The sequence below is a fragment of the Bos grunniens genome, chromosome 22 (assembly GCF_055505025.1).
Source record: "Bos grunniens cultivar Pamir isolate PY7600 chromosome 22, Bosgru_T2T1.0, whole genome shotgun sequence".
Taxonomy (NCBI): domain Eukaryota; kingdom Metazoa; phylum Chordata; class Mammalia; order Artiodactyla; family Bovidae; genus Bos; species Bos grunniens.
Window position 1 is genome coordinate 30,089,001 of NC_141186.1, and position 21,961 is coordinate 30,110,961.

Genomic DNA, 21,961 nt, shown 5'->3' on the forward strand with positions numbered 1-21,961 from the left:
TCCTTTTACACATGAAAGCAGAACAGAGCAGTAGATGAGAAACTACTGCTCCCAGTTCCTGCATCCCTCCCGGGTTTTGCTTATCTGTGTGATCATCTCAGTTCCTGTTGCTCCAGGAGCAGACTTGGGACGAGGATCTGGACACAGGGAATTGATTTAGGAGATGGTTTCAGGAAGCACTGACTGGTGAGCAGAGGAGTAAGCCAGGAAAGGAAGGAAGCCAAGAAAGAATGTGTTAACGAGCAATCATGTGGACTGGGGAGGTGAATCCCCCTGGGACGTGGGTGCCAGGGGAGAGAACCCCCATTTCCCTCCATCATTCATTGGTTGAGGGCTGCTCCCAGTTTTTTTGGAACTTATAGCCTGTCATGGGCAGAATCAAGACCTTGGGTTAGTTCCAGAAAGCCTCTCAGGCAAGAAAGTGCAAAGGTGGCAGAGGATGGCCTACAGGGCTCCCTGCATTGGTCAAGTGTGAGGGGCACGGCAGCAACAGCGATGACCGCTTCTGAGTCTACTGTTGTGGGGAGGAGTGAGCCTCCATCTTCCTCACCCACCTCTCTTGTGGCCATCGACCCCTTACTCCTCTCTTGGCTGTGGACAGAGGCTGACTCTGCCCAAAGTCTACAGAGATGCCCTGAGAAGTTCTTTCTCCAAACCTTGCTGAGGACAGATAGTTAATTATTCAGCAACCACTTAGTTCTGCCAATAATGGTCTCCTTGGCAACCTCCAGCCCAGTGTAATAGAAATGAAATACGTTGAAAATATATATATGGGTTTGAAGACATAGGTAAAGGATCTTTTTTACCTTTTTCATAAAAATGCCTTTAATTTATATTTGACTTTTGAACACTAATTAAACATAATAGAGTTTCCAGTGCCGCTATCAAGAAGTCCTTACCACATCCGTCCCTTGCAGCTCTAGATCCATTTGGGGGATGTGTGTTTCTACGAGACAGGCAAGGATGCTCCCTTCCAGCTGAGGTGCCTGCTTCTTTTTATAGCAAATGAAGCACTGTCATGTGACGACCCCCAAAGAGCCCTCCACTATTAATGACAAGCCTTGACTGGCTTCGGCAACAACACTCACTTGTGGTGTGGCCTTGGGCATGTCACTTACCCTCTCTGGGCCTCCATGGTCTCATCTTTGAAAGCCATAAACTGATGCCACACTCTTGGAGATAGCTGTCTCTCTCATCTAAAATAAATTCTGCTTGACTGTGATGTTTTTCTGCCTTGGGTCAGACCTTTCTCTGGGAAAGTTTACTGGGGGGAAATTGTCATTCTCTCTCCTTCCCTTTAAGATCTCAATGTGATAGCTAAGAGCTAAAGCCCCTGCCCACACTTCCTTCTGCTGCAGTGCCGGGAAAAGAGCGAGGCTCCAGGCCCAGCTCTGCTGTTTTGTCAGCTGTGTGATTTGGAAAGTCAGCTAGCCTCACAGAACCTCTCTTTCCTCATCTGAAAGATGGGGTACATAAGTGTACCAACATCTTAAGAGTTATTGAAAACATTTAAAGGAGATAATCTTTGTAAAGCTGCTCAGAAAATATTGCTTTCAAAGGGAAAAAGAGGATTTCAGTTTTTCAGGATCCTCTCCTTTTTGCCTCTCTCCTCTGTCTGCCCACACCAGATCCCAGGAGTTGGTCTCCTAGAACTCTGGGAATTTTTTAATCTCCTCTAGTGATTCTCAAATCTCTAAAGTTCAACTTGATGACCTTATTACATTTATTGTTTGTTTCTAATTAGCAGAGGAAGACAGGCTCACTGTAGAAGAGATAAATAAATAAACAAAACCAAAAGATACAGAAATAAGGAGATGGAGGGCACATAATCTACAGTCCATCAACAACCATGGTTAATAGATGTATGTTTCTGTTTACTGCTTTATGGAGGGATGGGGGCACATGATTAAGCCCATATAGTATACAGATTTTTGTGTCCTGCCTCTTGCCTTTAATAGTACCATGCACTCATTTTACTCCATCATAAAAACTTCTTCATGATGATCTACTGTGAGTAGATACTATTATTTACTCAACTATTTCTCCATTGTTGGATGTTTAAAATATCCAATATTTTATATTGTTGGATACTTAAAATATCCAAAGTATCAATATTTTCCCCATTAAAAATAGAGCACAGAACTCAGTCACAGATCTCCCAGCTTGCCCTCTTTCTTTCAGTCCCCTCAAGCCCTCCATGGCAATCATGTCACTGGCATTTCTATGAAGAAGTCTTCTGCAAACCCAGCACAGTTGTAGAAACAAATTCACTTCATTGCTCTCTACTTTCCCCTTTCTGTGCCCTATGGCAAGTCCTTGTGGCTTTGGGGAAGCTTTCCTGCCCCTGTAAGTGGACAGTCATAGCCTTTGCTGCTTTCCTGTCCTGTGAGTGTTGACAATGCCTTTCTGGAACTCAGCACAACCCCCTGGGCCAGAGGTGGGCATGTGAGTCAGGCCTGGCCCATCCTGGTCCGTCAACCAGTCAGCAATGGTGATTGGTCCAAGAACTAGTGACAGGAACTTGGAGGTCCAATCAGAATCCTCCCCTGAGAAGCATGACAGATGCTAAGATGTAAAGACCACACAAGGCAGCTGTGTCAGCCCAGAGCAGCAGTGTCATCTTGTCTTCCCTTTTCATGAGGAGGGCTTGTGAGACAGCAGCCTGAGAGAATGCAGAAAACAGAGGTGGCCAGCGAGAGGGCAGGGCTTGAAGGCAGGACACACAGCTCTAACCCTGAGTCCTGCCTGAGGCTCACCTCACACTTAGACTTGGGGAATCTGCCTTAGACGTGAGGGACCATCACTGGGTCCTTCCCTGCTGCCTGAGCCAGCGCCTTCCCTCTTTGCTTATAATAGTTTGAGTGAGGGTTCAGCTCCTTACACAGGGAGTCCTGATTGCTGCTTTCCTCAGCGTGGCCTTCCTAGAGGCTGTCCAGTAGACACTGTGACGTCTTTCAGGAGAGTTCAAATGCAGGCCTCCATGAGACTTGGCAACAGCTGCCCATTCCTCTTTCTGGACTTCCTCAGAAGAAAAAAAAAAGGAACCTGTGTAAATGAGTCAGGAGCCCCAGAATCCCCCTGCATCAAACCAAATGTCTCCCCATCAACACAGGCTCATGGTGACATGGTGCTTCAGCCATAGAGACTATTAATGCCCCAGACGTAGAAAAGAGGGGCCCAGAAAATGTGAGCCTGACTTCTGAGAACTCAGTGATATACCACACACAGGAGAGAAGACAATCAGAAGTAGATAAAGCTTTTTTATTTTTTTTTTCATACACATATCCTTATTTTTAAAGTGTGAGTTTCTCCCCCATTTGCTCTTAGACTGCTGTTAACCTTTTTCGTCATTGGATAAGAAGGAAATAAAGGGCTATTTTTGGAGGCATGATGCATAGGAAAATTCTCTGAAAGTGATTTCTCATCTTCTCCATTCAAAACGAGGCACGTGGCTCTGAAAGGTTACTTGGGGTGTGAGAAACAGGCTCTTTTTTTTCTTTTGGCAAGAATTGGGCTGACATCAAGAAAAGCTTTATACATGTGAAAAACTTTTGGGAAATCGCTTTGTTTTTGCTTTGCCAAGTGGATTCATGAAGGAAAGAGAGGTTCAAACAGAAATCCCCCTCAGCAGGACCTGTCTTATGTCTGGGAAGCATAGGGGATGTTCTCAACATATTTGGCATCTAAATCCCTGCAGAAGTTGGGATGCAATTCAGCTTTCCTGCCTCCTCCACTGAGCTCTTTGGGTGATTCTGAAAAGACTTGTCCACAGTCAGCACACCAGCCACGTATTTGACATGAAGGCCTCCAGAGGGCGCCGTTCTTTCCATATGATCCCATCTCCTGCAGTGTTGAAAGTTTCAAGTTAATTCTTATCTACTGCCTCCAAATGCCTGACCTATAAACAGCTTTGTGAACTCTTTTTTAAAATGCAAATATTTGAAGAGAGGAAAAGCATGTTTTGATTAGTCATGAAATCCTTAGAGCCAGGAAACACAAACCACATTGAGTCCTGCCTATGAGGTTTTTCATACATCATCCCCCTTATTACAGTCTGTCATTGTCCCCAGCTGACAGGGTGAAACTGACACCCAATGGAGTTAAATGACTTGCCTAAAAGTCTCAGAGCTTAGGAAGTGGCCCAGCTGTGATTTGAGTGTAGGACCACCTGACTCCAGACCTCTTTTCTTTGCAGGTTGACAGCTAGACCCTGCAGAAAGAGGAACAGAAGAGGCCAGTATTGCTGTTTCGGAGTATGAGCAGAGGTGAGTGGAAGCTGCTGCCTGGATTGGCCAGGCCTGGGGAAGGGAGGCGGCCAGGAGAACCAGGCGTGTGTTGAGCCTCAACAAGCAAGGGGTGGATGGAGATCGAGGCCACCTGCCTTTGCTCCTTGACGTGGGCACTGATGCCACGGTGAGTTGCCCAAGGCCACAAACCTGGCTCTTCTACCCAGAGCCATCACAGCAGTGGTAGCAGTGGGTGCCCAGTGACGGCCTGCTGCTGTTGGCAAGAGCATAGCTATGTTTTACTCTTTGATTGCCCTTCTTCCATTGGCAAATGCTAGCCTCCCTTTTTCTCTTCTTTTAATCAAAGAGAGGTCTTATTCATGAAGCCCTCTGTCTAAGGGACCCTTCTAGCTAGACTGTTGCTTTTTTTGGCTTCCAGATTAGAAGGGACCCAAAATGTCCTATTGTTGGTTGAGCTGTTAGAAAAACCTGCCTCTCATTCAGCATGGGTGTGCTAGTCTCTGCCTCATAATGTTGCATTGTGGGAGTTGTGTACAGCACGCAGGCCCTGATGCATAGTATGAATGCTGCTGCTGCTAAGTCGCTTCAGTTGTGTCTGACTCTGTGCGACCCCATAGACGGCAGCCCACCAGGCTCCCCTGTCCCTGGGATTCTCCAGGCAAGAACACTGGAGTGGGTTGCCATTTCCTTCTCTAATAGTATGAATGTTAGCTGGCATCGTAACGTTGGTAACTAGAAACTGTTGGAAACCACAAACTTTTTTGTGGACTTCTGGCTCTTCCCCAATAAGCTGAGTACAGAACTAGCTAAAGGGGTCGGCCCTCCCTGGCTGGCACCTAGGGAGTCTAGGAAGTGTGGCTTGTTTTTTATTTGTCTGATTGTCAAAACTGAAATGAGAGAAGAAATCACACACACTCTTGAAGTCTCAGGGTCACTTCTGCTGCTGTATACTCATTCCCTGAGAGTACTTTGTCTACCCGTTCATTTGACCTCTCCTTTCTTTTTTCAACCCACTTTCCCCAAATGATTCTGAACTGTGCCAGAGAGTTTGGTGACAAAACTGGCTATGAACCAGAGATACACCTCACTCATAAATGTTTCATCAGGGAAAGAGGAATAAGTGGAAGAATCTTGAGATCTTGCTGGAGGCACCACAAACGCTTATTCTCAGCTCCAAAACCCAGCAACTAAAAGCTGCCTTTCCCAATCACAACTCACAGCATCTTTTCTTACTAATTTTTAATTAGACCACCAATCCATGTGTGTATTCTCCCAGTAAATAAAAATGAAACTTTCCAGATAAAGCATCTATCTCTTTGAGCAATCCTTGTAAAAACAAAAAATCAACCAGACCAACATCACCCCTGAGATTACCACCACCATCTTTGTCTCCATCTTTTATATGCCTTTCTGTGTCTTTCTATACCTATATCTGGAGACACTGAAAATAGACATTTCCTGTGTCTATAATTTGTCTATTGCTATGTAACCAATTACCCCAAGCTTAGCAGTCAAAACAGCAAATGTTATTACCTCCCAGTTTCTGGGTCAGAAAGACAGGGAGGAGCTTAGCTGGGTATTTCTCACCCAGAGTGTCTCATTAAGTGGCAGACAAGCTTGTTGGCATCAAGCTGGGCTCCCTGGAAGGCCAGGCCTGGACAAAAGGCTGACATGCAAGCCCGCTCATGTGGTTGTTGGCAAGTGCCTTTCCACCAAGGCTTCCTCACAGGGCTGCCTTATGACATGGGAGCAGGGTTCCCTAGGGCGAGAAATCCAAAGAGCACCCAAGATGGAAGCCCAGTCTTTTGTAACCTCATTTCCAAGAGGACATCCTGCCACCCTCTATTCATTAAGCAAATCAGTAAATCCAAAGGTAGAAGGTTCTCCCTGAAGGGAGGAGATTGCCAGAAGTCAGAAATCGCTGGGACCCATTTTCAAGGCTACCTGCCACTGTATGTTTACATAAAACATACTGTCCTTGACTTTCTATAGCTCTGCTTTTTCAGTCAATAATGTCTTGGAGATCTACCTACGTTGGCACATATGTCCCAACTCGATTTAAATATAGCGTAGTGTTCATGGAATAGATCATAGTTACTTAACCCTAATTTTGGTTGTTGTTTATTTTTTTTAACAATACTGATGCACATACTACAGATTCCACATCTGGCCACTGGGATTCTATTCTGTAGTAGGCTAGGAGTCACCATAAATCTTCTTAATAGCTCCCCAAGTGTTTTAGGGTACAGTGAAGGTCAAGAGCTCCTGGTACTGATATACTACAGTTTATTTATCCTTTTGTTTAAAACCTCTATTGACAGCCATTCATATTGTTTTCTCTGTCACATACCTCCATGCATACCTGTACCAAGTGGAATCATTTCAAGGAGCAGGATGTGTATTTTGTCTCCTGGAGAAGGCCAAACAGCCCTGGAAGTTCCATTCCCACCAAAGCATTCCTGTTTCTCCAAACCTCACCAGAACTTAATATTATCAAACCTTTGAATTTTAGTCAATCTAGCGGTTAAAAAATGATACCCATCATTTATACTTTACTATAGCTTTAAAGCCATCTGGTCACATTCATAGTCATTGTAGGAATCCTGTGTAAATTTGATTTTAGCTTTTTTTACAAAGATAAGTGAAAGTCTGAAATGACTCTTAGCTTCTAATTCTCCCCTTACGTTCTTTGATATTTGTATGACAGAACTATGCTCTTTTCTCTTCCTTTTTGTTTCCAGCTTTTTCTCCTTCCTTTCTTTCTTTAATGGCAAAGATTTATCTAGATGTAGACTCATTTGCGTAAACTCAGCATAATTTAAAGATTTGAGGTATGTGTACTGTTCTGTGCTGGTAGAATTCTCCCAAACAGAACTGCAGGCATCTCAGAGGGTCAGGCACAGCCTTGGTCTCCTGCTTAATTTCTCTCTCTAACCATCCCTCTTTAGGTGTAGTGACTACTTTGTCATTCCTACCAGACAGGAAGGGGCATTTTTCTTTCCCACAAAGGCGACATGGATCTAATTGTTCATCCCACATATGTTTACTGAGCACTTTTTATGAGCCAAGTTCTGTTCTAGACAGATCCCTGCCTTCCGGGAGCTCATATTCTCATAGAGATAGTCAATAAACAATACATTGAATGCACAAGTTAATTATAAACCATGTTAGAAGGTGATGATCACAATGGAAAAAAAATAAAGCAAATCATGGTAAGAGAGTTTTGGAGTGTGAGAGCTAGAAAGGGAGCAAGATATAATATTGAATAGAGTCCTCTGGGGAGTTCTCAGTGATGAGGCATTCTGGGTTGAATCATGCCACCCTACTCCCACCCCCAAAAGAGAGATGCTGAAGTCCTCATCACCAGTTCCTCAGACTGTGACCTTATTAGGGGACAGGGTCTTTACAGAGGTCATCAAATTCAAATGAGATCATTAGGGTGAGCTTTAATCCAGTAGGACTGATGCCCTCATAAAAAGCAGAAGCTTGGACAGAGATCACACAGACGGGAGATTAAATGAAGAGAGACGCACAGGGAGAAGACGGCCACCTACAAGCCAGAGGATGCTGGAGGCCACCAGAATGTAAGAGACAGAGCTGAAATAGATAACTGCCTAGCGTCTTCCAAGGGAGGCTGGCCCTGCCAATACCTCCATTTTGAACTTCTGGCTTCCAGAGCTGTAAGACAACACATTTGTATTGTTCTAAGCCACCCAGTTTGTACTTTATTATGGCCACCGTAAGAAACTGTGAGTGAGCCATGTAGACTTGCCTGCCCCTAGAATTTACAGTATCTGAGGCAAGAGTTCAAATGGAGGTCCACATACCTTATGTCCAAATACTTAAAAGTTTTAAATCAAGCCAATAATCTGTTAACTAAGCAAAGTTTTATCTTCCTCCCTTAAAATTGACTTTCCTTATGACCAAAAGACATTCCCAACTACTCAGAGTTTGACCAGAACATGATCGTACAAGCAGACCAGGCCCAGGCCCACAGCTCCCTCTGCTTCTCTTCCTACCCAAAGCTGGGCGCAAACAACTGCCCTTTAGGCTTCGAGGCTCACCTGGGGGCCCGGGTGGAGCTGGGGGAGAACTGCACAAAGGCCCTGGACGCGAGCTTGGAGTCATCCAGTGGCGGCCCCAGAGTCCAAGCCACCCAGCACGTGATCTCCAGGGTTCTCCCCTTCCAAGTGGGCACGCCCTTGCACACAGCCTCCTTACTCCATGGCGAGGAGCGCAGCCAGACGAGGCAGGGTGCCGTAAAGCAGAGCTCCCCGTGTAGTGCGGAAAGCAGGGCCACAAGTTACGAAAGAAACAGAGTAAACGCAGAAATCTGCAGAGCAGTTTGACTTGCTGTGACAGCCAAGTGTTTGGGGGCACTTAAATTTGAATTTCTTATTTTTGCATATCACAAATATTCTTTTTTTAAAAAGTTTTGTTCCCCATTGATATAGAAAATGTAGAAACCATCCTTATTTGTCTGTGGATAAACAGCAGTCAGCTGGATTTGGTCTAGATGCCACAGGTCACCCTCTGGTGGAGGAGGTGGAGGGGAGAGCTGCTGGAGGAATGTTCTCGAATGGGGTTGAGGAGCTGGAAGCCAGCGTGTCTATGGAAGGATTGATTTAGACTGGAGCACAGACTGTTTATCTATGATAGCAGGAAAGGGAAATTAAAAAATAGGGCTTTGGTGACTGAAATATTTTGCTTCAAATCCTCTTTTAAACCTTTAAAACTGTTTGCTTTCAGGAAAGCACATACATTCTCCAAGCTGGAATCATTACTGTGAATGAGGTGTATAATATTTGCCCTGTAGATTGGGAGATGGAAAACATATACATTCAATATGTTCATTTTTCTTCTCACTCTTAGCTTCAGTGATTGAATGATCCAATTCAACTATTAAACATTTTCTGTTGCTTCTTCATTATTAAAGGAGAAAAGCCTCTTTCCTGACAATGGATTTTACTCTTTCTTTGGACCTTATTCTCCCTTCTCTCCGTAAACAAACACACAATAGTTCTAAGGACCCTCTTCTTGTTTTCCCAACCATTTCAGGCAACTCACCAATATCCTGAAAGCCAAGGTTGAACTCAAACTCCAAGTTAAGGAACTCTGATTTACATGCTAACCAAGGTTCTGAGAGTCATGTTTTTCTTTCAACACTGCACTTGGTTTTTTGTTTTTGTTTTTTTTTTGGAAGAAAAGAGCTACATGCCTGAAAAATGATTATTGTAATTGCACGCACTGTATACTGATTCCAAACAGCCCACCATGAAGTCCTATTCAGCAGACTAGAGAAAAGGGTGGAGAAACTCTAAGAAAGAAGGGAGAGGGAGAGTGTCACTCAGCTACATACCTTTCAAAGCCATTCTACTAGGGATCCACCCCCATTTCTAGTCCTTTCTGTGACCCAGCTACTCTATCTTCCAATGAAAAAGAGGAGTAGATAAGGCTTTGTGGAACTCCATCAGTTCATTGATTATATACCCTTTGAGGGTTACACCATGAATAGAAACTTCTGATAATGGATTTTATGTTTTCTATAGTCAAGAATGCTTGGTTTCCACTGGCCTAGCAGTATCCATATCTAGCACTCAAAATGTAATTCTCCTAACTCTCCCGGACAGCACTTAGAAAACATGCAAAATAAATATCAAGATATAAGTCAACAGAGAAAAATATGAGGTGTTTTCAAACTTTCAAACAGCTGCTGAAAGTAAAGGACAAGTCATAGTCTAAAAATTTTTAATTTTCTTTTGAGTATTGATGTTAACAAGCAAGATACTTTGTCAGTGCTAATCCTTTCATAAGATTTAAGTAGGAATATTTCTAAATGGAATGTCGCCACAGGAGGCCAGCTCGGGTCTTGGCTGTAAGGCTTTCCTGGAATATTTTATTTCCCTTGGAATTTACAGTACTGTCTGGTTGAATCTCATTTGACATTCTAACAATTGGAGCATTGTATTAGGCACAGTGAAGCAGAAAATTCACCCTGTTCTGGTCCCCATTCCTCCTTCCTTTGCCCTTGTGAAATATTTCCCACTGTCTTATCCCACTGAAGCAGAATGTTCAGGAGAAGACCAATGTCACATCTAATTCAATCCACAGTCCCATAAAAGAGAGGTTTTTAATGCCTAGCATACATTTTCCATTCATTCAACAAATAGTTTGGTTCAGTGGTAGCTCCAAGGTTTAAAACGTGCATAGCTGACTTATCCCGGTTTACCGTCAAATAACATTCTACCATGTCTCATACAGTGTAAAAGCCTTACAGCTTTATACATCCGTTTCCCCCTCCTAACCCTTGTACTGTTGTCATGCATTTTACTTACACATATGTTATACTATCCGTACTATTTTGTTATTTTTTCTTCAAATGGTCGATTCGGTTTTAAAGAATTTACAAATGAAGGCAGGAGCTTTATTTAATGATATCATTTAAAAGGTTCTTCATTTCTTTGTGTAGATTTAGATTTTCATCTGTTATCATTTTTCTTCTACTAAAGAACTTATGTTAATATTTCTTATGAAGTTCTGCTGGTGATGAATTTTATTAGATAGGTTAGTCTGATAATGAGTTTGTTTCTCTATTTTTGAAGAGTATTTTCACTGGACATAGAATTCTAGGGGGATAACTTTTTCTTTCTTTCAGTACTTTAAAGATGCTATTCTACTGTATATGGCTCACAACTCATGGTTTTTTGGTTTTGAAGGCTTTTTTTTGAGAAGTCAGCCACAATTTATATGATCATTTTTCTGTATATAACTTGTTTTATTTATTTCTAAAGTTTTATTTTCATCATTATTTTACAGCAGATTTCTCATAATGTGCATTCATGTATATTTCTTTTTGTTTATCCCATCTGATATTTGTTGGGCTTCTTGAATCTATGAGTTTATATCCTTCATCTAATTTGTGAAGATTTGGGCTTATATTTCTTAAAATATTTTTCCTGCTTGTCTATCACTATCTTCTCCGTTAGGAACCAAGAAATAAATTTTAGACTTGGTATTATCCTTCAGGTCATTAAAACTCTGTTCAGTTCCTTTTTTAAGCTTCTTTCTCTGCATGCTTCAGTTTTATTAGTTTCTTCAAATTCCCTGATATTTTCTTCCATAGAGTCTCATCTATTTCATGTTGAATGCTGCATTTTTCAGTTTTAGATATCAGTTTAGTTCTTTCTTATTATTTCCATTTCTGTATTGAAACTCACTATCTATTCCCTCATAATGTTTTTATTTTCTTTTAATGTCCATGATTTATAATCATGTATTTTTTTAAAGCCTTGTCTCCTGATTCTATCCCCTCTATCTTTTCTAGTCTGTTTCAATTATTGACTGATCTTTCTTCACATTTTCTTGTTTCTTCATGTGTCGTGGGCATTGTGGATGATACACTATTGAATATCTGTGTTTTGTTTTCCTTTAAATAATGTTGCATTTTGTCTGGAAGGCAGTTAACTTCCATATGGATTAGCTTGATCCTTTCAATCTCGTTTTTAACATTTCTTAGGGAAAGTTTAGTATATTCTCAAGTCTGAATGGTAGCAGCTCTTCCCCTATGCATGGTCTTTCTTTTGTGTCAACTGAGTCCCCAGAATTTTCAGTGGTCTCTCCAGTTACACTTAAAAACTTTCTCTCAGTTCTGTTCAAGTTCCAGAATCTCAGTGTAACTCATAGTTACACAGTATTTATTCTTTGCCTCTTCTTAAGCACGCTTATCCTGCATACATGCCACTTGGTATTCACCCAAAGATTCTAGGAAATCCTCGTGCAGATTTCTGAAGCTCCTTGTATTACTTCCATCTCTCTACAACTCTGCCCTGTAAGTTCTGGTCATGTTATCAACCCTAATTCCAATCTGCTTGGTGAAACTGACATTCTCTTCTTCGGTTTTCCCTCCCTCTACCATGATCTGAAAAGAGCTTCAAAGCAAAAATCCTGGGCAGTGAGAGGAATCAATCACCTCACTCATTTGAAGGACAAAGTATAATGTAACCAAGACTCCAACCAAGTTGCGCCACACACATTAGACATATTACTTAAACCTTTGATACAAAGGAGAGTAAAAGGGTTTATACAAAATATTTTTGCAAGCTGGATGTCATTGATCTCCGCCCTTTTAACCTCACCTTTCATATAAGATTCACAGGAAGCAGGTGTGATGCTGATTAGAGGCAGCAACAGGAGACCAAGCCCCTGGTATCAACGTAAGTGTGCACACTACAAGGCTCACTTGACTTTATTCACATAAGGGAAGACTGTCTCCAGGATCTGGCCTGGCCATATATTATGAATACTACTGGTTTACTTAATGAGAACCGACTTTTTGCATCTAATATGTTAATTTAACACCCCTAATTTTACCAAAGAAAATACTTTTCTTATGTTATTTTATTATGTATCAAAGACTCTTCCACTAAGGATTGTCAATGCTTCTAGAATCAGGCCTTTATGATTTAAAGGAAGCTGAGTGCCCCTGGTTATAAATTCTTCATTTTGGCAACAATCTTCCTTAGCATGTAGCTTAAGGCAACACATATAGTGTATCACACTGTTTGTGCTAAATTCTTGAAACATCCCATTACCCTGTCCATAACAAAGAGCTGGCATTAGAAAAAAACTCAAATCTGTACCCTCTAGGATCAGATGCTTTTGAACCGAAGGGGAACAACAGATGCTTTTGGACAGAATCTGGGAAATCTCTCACAAGGATAATCTGACTTCCAAGGTTGTTTGTCCCTTCATAATCTTATTTTTCATATTAGAGACCAGCATTCCTGCAGTCCTTCTCTGTCTGTCCTAACCTGACTAGCAAGGAGGCCTCAGGGCTACATTCCAGGGGGCTACCTTCAGGTTCTGTGGGTCAGAGCATGATATAAGTCCAGCCCAAATTCAAAGGTAGGGAAGTTTATTTGATAGGAAGAGTTTCAGAGACTTCTTGGACCTGTTTCAGCTACCACACAATATGCACTCTGAAGACAAGGAGCAGGGTTCTATGAAAGTGTCAAAGAGATCAGCAGAATCTCACATGGCTGAAGGCTCAGCACTACCACCAAAACCAGTGTCTAACGTGAGAGCTCAAGAATGAAGAGACATTAACTAGAAGGAGGATAGCGTTTAAACAGCAGGATCATCATGTGTGAAGACCTGTGGCAGGTAATACATTCCATCAATGTGAAGAATGCAAGAAAGCCTCCATTTACAAAGGGACGAGTCTAGAAATGTCATGGAATTGTGAAAAGATAGTTCTTGGTCAATAAGTGTAGTAAAGAGAGCACTGAACTCAAACTTCAGACAACCAGGAGTCTCTCCCAACTTGGGAACTCAGTGGCTGTATCTTCTAATGGGAAAATGGTAGAATTAAAGGGGCCATAGAATCATCCAGTGCTGTTTCCGAAATGTTTTCAGAACACTGTCAGTAAGGTGGTCCTGGGTCTAAAATGTTTGGAAAGTGCCCAATTAAATGAGTTGACTGCTGAACTGCTTGGAGACTTTAATAAGCTCATATGTATTAGGACCAATGTGTGCTGATAACTGTTTAACAACTGGCTCTCTGAGAAAAAATGTAGCTCTGATTTTGAACATTTGCCAATTTCTGGAGTATAAATACTGCTCTGGTGTGAAGTTATCAACATCACATCACTAAATGCATAGTTGGTTCACAGAATTCCTGAATATATAACCCATCAGCTGCTAAGCCAGCTTCAGTACACTTCTGTTAGGACTCTCAGAGGCAAAGAGAATGAAGCTCCGCCCAAAACTTCATGGCTACAGCACTCTTTTCATTGGTCATCTAAAAGGATGAATATTTAGTGGACACACGTTAGGAAATTCTGGTTTAGTTATTTTATAAGTAGGGAGACCAAGAAGCTAAGTGTCTTGCCCATAAACACAGATCTAAATGCAAATTAAGCTCTTCTGAACCTCAGTTCTCTAGCAAAAAGTTTAATGTTCTTCCTCCTTTCAAAAATGTTCTAGATTCAAAACTGCCATTTTCTCACCATGTACCATGGTGAGTACTCTGTTAAACAAATGTAAGTGTCATCACATCTGATGCTTCCCTGTGAGATGTCTAATTTTATTATCCCCATTTAAAGATGAAAAACTAGGGTGCAGAGATGTTAGGTAATTCCACCGAACGCAGCAGAGACGTGGTTTGCTACGAGATACCTTGCTCCCATGTAGAGAATTTGGTGCCATACTGCTCTATACCATGGTCAGCTACAAGAAAACAAGGCTTAAGAAATGAACAAACAAAAGAAATAAGAAAGAAAGAAGAAACGTGAAAAAAAAAAGAAAAGAAAACAAGACTGGTGGTCTTCCTTTTCAACAGTAGTGTCAGCCCTTCCCTGCTCTGATCCTTGAGCCAAAACGTTCCCATGGGCCAGGTTTAGGTAGCATCCAAACCATCAGCCCAGTCACCCCACCAGCATTTACTGATGGGTGATGTTATGGATTCAATGTTTGTGTTCCCACAAAATCAATACCTTGAAACCCTAACCCCCAATGTGATGGTATTGGAGGGTGAGATTTGGGGAAATAATTAGGAATAGATGATGTCATGAGGGTGGGACTGTCATGATGGGTTTAGTGCCTTTCTAAGAAAAGACACCAGAAAGCTCACTTGCTCTGTGCATGCATAAAGAGGAGGTCACAGGAGCACATGGCAAGACGGTGTCTGTGTACAAGTTAAGAGAAGCCTCAGAGTTCAACATCTCTTGCCACAGCCTTGATCCAAGACTTCACAGCCTCAAGAAGTGTGAGAAACAAAATTTCCATTGCTTAAGCCACACAATCTATAGTGTTCTGTTAGAGCAGCCTGAGCAGACAAATGCGGGTGAGATGTTGAGTCTGGGGGCTGGAGCAGGAAGGAGGGAGAAAATTAGTTCAATGGCCACAGAATTCATGACTCCACTTCCCAGGACTCCACTTAGTAGGTTAGTTATAATAGCTTTCCACTTACAATCTTTCACACCCATGAGGCCATTTGTTCCTTAAAGGGCTCTGTGGAATGTTTCCTGCCTCAGAAAGGCCTGACTTTGTCCAAGCAGTGAATCATCTTCTGTCCCTGTGTCCTTCTCAATATATCAAGCAGCTTTATATTAACTGTAGGCTATAGATTAGGGATGGTTCTCCCTGAAATCAAAGGGGGATGACCTTTGAGACCCCTTCAAGATTTTAGGAAATGTGGTGTGCATACCTTCAGATGCAAGTTTGAGCAGAAGGAATAACATTCAGTAGTATGGCACAGTTGCAGGAGCTGAGAATGAAAGCCAACCTTTAATTAATACAATGTAGTACTTCCTAGAGGTTGGGCACATTTGAAGGGTTTTAGGTGTGTTAATTCACTTAATCTTCACAATAATAACCCTAAGGCATAGCACTTATTATTGTTATGCCATTTTACACCTTAGGGAGATAAAAGTGTAGAGGAAGAAACCACAGCTCTGACTTCAGGTGTTTCTAGATAGTTGCCGTGTGTATAAAAGGCACAGGAGAGGAGTGAGGGATTCCAGATCACAATGTGTCATGTTCTCTTTCTCAGTTCCCTTAGAATCAGAACCACAATTTCCCTTTGCTGTCCATTTGCACCAGCAGCCTGGTTTCAGCTTGAAGCCCCCTTCATTCATAACTCCTTCGACTGACGGCACTGAAACATTTTGTTCAAATGCAAATCTTACCCCGGAGAGGGAAACACATTAAACCAATATTTTCCATTTCAGCTTTTTTTGTGTGTGATTTCATTTTCTTGATTGGTTTTTGAGTCATTGAAAAAGCCCACTCAGGGTACAGAACTAAGGGTTTTCTGTGGTGGTGGTGGTTTTGGAGGAATGGGAAGTGCCAGGCACGATGTTCTGTCCTAAAGAAACGTGACCGTAACTAGTTCCATTTATTGAGCACAAATCCCATGCCAGGCGCTGTGCTGTGATTGCTCAAGTTCACAAAGCCATACTCTTCAAGGTAAATATCATTGTCTCCCATTTTACAGGTGGGAAAACTGAGGTTCAGGCGAGGTTAAGTGCCAAGAAGGGAAAGCCCAGACATAGCATGACAGCTCTGAGCACTCTGGCAAGCTGGAAAACACCAGAAAAACACTGCACATTTAGCATGTGTGTGAGTATGAGGGAGGAGAGATGAACATGAGTTACTGTGAGGGGCGGATGTGCAAAGAAACATAGTCAGGGCTGGGCAGGAAGGACAGGCGCCCTGGCCACCCTTTCCTTCCAACTCTGAGCCCACACTCTGTCCCATGGGGGCCTGGCATAGCCAGCAGGTGTCCACTCCTCTTCTAATTGGCCGTGCAGCTGCCCTAGAGACCCCGCCCATACACACACCTCAACAGAGTGCCCTGGCTCTCTGGGGTCGATGCCTCACAGAAGGCCAGGGCCAGTCTCTGACCCTGGTTCCCACAGCTCTGCTGGTCGAGGCCTATGTGTCTTTCAGTGTCATTGCGTCGCCTTCCTTCTGTAGTCATCTGAGCCTGCAAGCTGATGGAAGGTTGGCACCAGGCCAGGTGGGGAGGGGCAACATCTCTAAACCTTAGCAGGCCTTTGCCATCTCAGGGGAGCCATCTCTCCAGCCTCCCCCACCAAGGGGTGGCCCTTGGACAAGACGAGCTCTCCCTTGATCACCTTCCTTCTCAAAGCAAAGGGATGGTTGAAATTCTGCCTCTGACAGCTCAGTGATGCAGAGGAAATTGCTCAGAGCCCTCAGTTTCCCCACATGTGAAATGGGGTGATAAGGGTAATTGTCTGGGCAGGTGACTGTGAAGATAAGTGAGTTAATCCACAGACAGTGCTGAGCCCAGGGCCTGGCATGTAGTAAATGCCCATAGATGTTCTCTGCTCTTGGTGGGGGTGTTATTATCCATAAAGGAGGAATAATACCAGTCACAGTAATCTTGGGCTGCACTCTGCATTTTAACCATTTTGCTCTTCTACACACACACACACACACACACATCGTGTCTGTGGTTATAGATGCACAGGCAGAGTCAGCAGGTAGGAGCTCTGTTCAGCTTTGGGCTATGCCCAGCTCCCAAGGGCAAGTCCCTTGTCCTCCTCACCAGATTCTGGGGTGGACTTCAAATTTAAGTGGAAATTGCTGACGTGAACTGTCAGGGCTCAAGACCTGGAGGCCAAATCGAGGTGGAAGATGAGTTCTTGGAGCAGTGTTTTGCCAAAAGTTTTCACTTTCATCTCTGGTTCAAAGGATTTGTTAACAAAATAAGCCACTAGTTATATACAAATAAATAATACATATATTTATTAGACAATTATCTAGCTTATTTTCAATATACTAACATTAAAAGAAAAGAGAAATAGGAAGAGCATACAATACCAAATTTGGTTTTCACCAACATCCAGACTTAAACAGAGATGGAAAGTCCCGTGTCACAACACATCTGGAGTCCCAATTGGGAAAGAGTCCCAGGCAGCACGTCCACACCACGGGTGAGACTTTAAAGATTACAGTTTGGGGATTCCCTCTTGTAATCCCTGGTGAGGCAAACTGATATCATCATCAGTCTGTAACCAAATTGCAAGCCTGATTTCATGTTAATACTGTGTGTTTCATCTTGTAAAACTTGGAATAATGCTAAGCCTGGGGCTTGGTTGGCCAGGCCCCTCCAGGGGTTCAACAATCTCAAGATTCCTCCCCCATTTTATCTCAGTTCAGTTCAGTCACTCAGTCATGTCTGACTGTTTGTGACCCCATGGACTATAGCACACCAGGCTTCCTGGTCCATCACCAACACACAGAGCTTACTCAGACTCATGTCCATTGAGTCAGTGATGCCATCCAACCATCTCATCCTCTGTCATCCCCTTCTCCTCCTGCCTTTAATCTTTCCCAGCATCAGGGTCTTTTCAAATAAATCAGTTCTTTGCATCAGGTGGCCAAAGTGTTGGAGTTTCAGCATCAGTCCTTCCAATGAATATTCAGGACTGATTTCCTTTAGGACTGATGGGTTTGATCCCCTCGCAGTCCAAGGGACTCTCAAGAGTCTTTTCCAACACCACAGTTCAAAAGCATCAATTCTTCGGCGCTCAGCTTTCTTTATAGTCCAACTCTCACATCCATACATGACTACTGGAAAAACCATAGCTTTGACTAGGTGGACCTTTGTTGGCAAAGTAATGTCTCTGCTTTGCTGTCTAGGTTGGTCATAGCTTTTCTTTCAAGGAACCAGCATCTTTTAATTTCATGGCTGCAGTCACCATCGTCAGTGATATTGGAGCCACAAAAATAAAGTCTGCCACTGTTTCTGTTGTTTCCCCATCTATCTGCCATGAAGTGATGGGACCAGATGCCGTGATCTTAGTTCTCTGAATGTTGAGTTTTAAGCCAACTTTTTCATTTTCCTCTTTCACTTTCATCAAGAGGCTCTTTAGTTCTTCTTCGCTTTCTGCCCTAAGTGTGGTGTCATCTGCAAATCTGAGGTTATTGATATTTCTCTTGGCAATCTTCATTCCAGCCTGTGTTTCCTCCAGCCCAGCGTTTCTCATGATGTACTCTGCATATAAGTTAAATAAGCAGGGTGACAATATACAGCCTTGACATACTCCTTTCCCGATTTGGAACTAGTCTGTTGTTCCATGTCCAGGTCTAACTGTTGCTTCTTCACCTGCATACAGTTTCTCAGGAGGCAGGTCAGGTGATCTGGTATTCCCATCTCTTTCAGAATTTTCCACAGTTTATTGTGATTGACACAGTCAAAGGCTTTGGCATAGTCAGTAGAGCAGAAGTAGATGTTTTTCTGGAATTCTCTTGCTTTTTCAATGATCCAATGGATGTTGGCAATTTGAACTCTGGATCCTCTGCCTTTTCTAAAACGAGCTTGAACATCTGGAATTTCATGGTTCACGTACTGTTGAAGCCTTGCTTGGAAAATTTTGAGCATTACTTTGTGAGCATGTGAGATGAATGCAATTGTGCGGTAGTTTGAGCATTCTTTGGCATTGCCTTTCTTTGGGACTGGAATGAAGACTGACCTTTTGCAGCCCTGTGGCCACTGCTGAATTTTCCAAGTTTGCTGGCATATTGAGTGCAGCACTTTCACAGCATCATCTTTCAGGATTTGGAATAGCTCCACTGGAATTCCATCACCTCCACTAGCTTTGTTCGTAGCAATACTTACCAAGGCCCACTTGACTTCACATTCCAGGATGTCTGGCTCTAGATGAGTGATCACATCATCGTGATTATCTTGGTCGTGAAGATCTTTTTTGTACAGTTCTTCTGTGTATTCTTGCCACCTCTTTTTAATATCTTCTGTTTCTGTTAGGTCCATACCATTTCTGTCCTTTATTGGGCTCATCTTTGCATGAAATGTTCCCTTGGTATCTCTAATTTCCTTGAAGATATCTCTAGTCTTTCCCATTCTATTGTTTTCCTCTATTTCTTTGCATTGATCACTGAGGAAGGCTTTCTTATCTCTCCTTGGTCTTCTTTGGAACTCTACATTCAGATGAATTTATCCTTCCTTTTTCCTTTGCCTTTCACGTCTCTTCTTTTCTCAGCTATTTGTAAGGCCTCCTCAGACAACCATTTTGCCTTTTTTGCATTTCTTTTCCTCGCAGATGGTCTTGATCCCTGCCTCCTGTACCATGTTACGTACCTCTGTCCAGAGTTCATCAGGCACTCTGTCTATCAGATCTACTCCCTTGAATCTATTTGTCACTTCCACTGTATAATCATAAGGGATTTGATTTAGGTCACACCTGAATGGTCTAGTGGTTTTCCCTACTTTCTGCAGTTTAAGTCTGAATTTGGCAATAAGGGGTTCATGATCTGAGCCACAGTCAGCTCACGGTCTTGTTTTTGCTGACTGTATAGAGCTTCTCCATCTTTGGCTGCAAAGAATATAATGAATCTGATTTCAGTATTGACCATCTGGTGATGTCCATGTGTAGAGTATTCTCTTGTGTTGTTGGAAGAGGGTGTTTGCTGTGACCAATGTGTTCTAAGCACCATCTTATCTAAGGTGCTTCAAGTCTTGCATTCACAGCGGGCATTCACTCACAGTCACTACCAGTCAGGGCAGCATCCAGGTAGGTTAGAATCAAGGTCAGAGGCCTGCTCTGCTTTGTCTCTGAATCCTAAACAAGACTATTTATTTAACAATTTCCCTAACAGGCGGCACTGAGCTTTGAAAAGTAGATGGTGTCACCTCAAGGTCAGGATAGCTGGCTTGTCCCAGCAGTTGGGGTGAGTGTGCCACTGGTCTCTGGGAATCAGGAAGAGCTGTGGAAGGTGTGTCCTACCACCCGGCCTGGACTGCCTTGGATTGTGCAAACCTGGGAGCCATGAATTCTCTTGTCTCTTCCAGCTCACAATTCAGCAGCTGAAACCTCAGGTTTGTCTTGTAGGGCCAGAAGTTTTGTCTCCCTGCCTCAGGGGGTTAAGTGACTGCTTTTGAAAGGACAAAGCAAGAGATGCCACGATAAGATAAGGAGCTCTGTTTTCAGAGACACTTCTCAGAAAGAACAGGCTTTCCACTGTGATCCAGAGGATAAGAATCTGAGCCTCTGCATCCTTCAACCCATCCCTCCTCCCCTCGGCCATGAGCCTGGGCCACTGTGGGATGTGTCTGCCGCTGCTGCCATCTGCTGGACTGCCGCGGCTCTGCAGCCTACCCGTCTGTGAGTGGCATTGAGGACACTTGCAAACTCCAAGCCTGAATTACAGTTCTTGTCCTGATGGATATAGTGTTTTTCACCGCTGCAATTGCTAGTATTTATTGAGCACCTACTAAGGGCTAACACTATGCTTAGTACTTTAATGAACTGTCTCCTTAAATCCATTCAGGAGAGGAAGCCTTGTGAGCCGGGATTTTTATCTCTTTTCTTCATGACAGCATCTCCAGTGCCTAGGACAGTGCCAGGCACAGAGTACAGACTTGGTAAATAGGGATTGCTTGAGAACAACTATAAAGATGGATTCTGTCATCACCCTGGTGTTATGGATGAGGAAGGTGTTGCCCAGAGACACTCTGGCTGTGGCATTGTGGGTAAACCTGTGCGGGAAGCTGGAAAGATTCTGGCCATAGGCAGTTTGGATATTGCCTTGAGTGGTTTTGATGCTGACAAAGTCAGGTAACACGTAGGAATGAACACCTCCAGCAGTTAGTGTTCTCTGGAGCTCAGAACACTCAAACCATTAGGGAAACAAACCAAATCAACAAAATATTGCAGTGGGGTCCTGAGAATTCAAGGAGTGTGCAGGGTTCTGACCAGGGTTAGAGGCCACTGATATATAACTGGTGCTTTAAAAATTATTATTATTATTACTAAACTGATTTTTTGGGCAATTTTAGGTTTGCAGAACAGTTGACTGGAAATCACAGAGAGTTCCCTTTTGCACCCATACTCCCTCCTCCCTCTCTGTTATTAATATTGTGTGTTAGTGTGGCACATTTGTTATAATGGATGGGCTGATATTGATGAATTATTATTAGCAAATCAGTAATTTATTGATAAACCTATCAAAACCTATCCAAAAAGTCCATAGATTCCATTACAGTTTTCTCTCGGTATGATATGTTCTAAGGGTTTCGAGAAATGTGTAATGACTTGTATCCAGCATTATAGAAGCATACAGAATAGTTTCACTGCCCTAAAAATCCTTGGTATTCCACCGGCTCTTCCCTCCCTCACCTCCCCTTGACTCCCTGAACCCCTGGCAATCACTCATCTTTTTACTAT

At 42.9% G+C, this 21,961-nt stretch overlaps 1 protein-coding gene across 1 annotated transcript in view; it reads left to right on the forward strand.

Annotated features, from left to right (window-relative positions):
- The first annotated feature begins 3,262 nt into the window (after positions 1 to 3,262).
- PROK2 (prokineticin 2) overlaps positions 3,263 to 21,961 on the forward strand; it is a 152,143-nt gene continuing 133,444 nt past the window's right edge. The window contains exon 1 of the transcript XR_015151295.1: positions 3,263 to 4,265. The gene's annotated coding sequence lies outside the window, so the exon portion shown is untranslated. The remainder of the gene's footprint in view (positions 4,266 to 21,961) is intronic.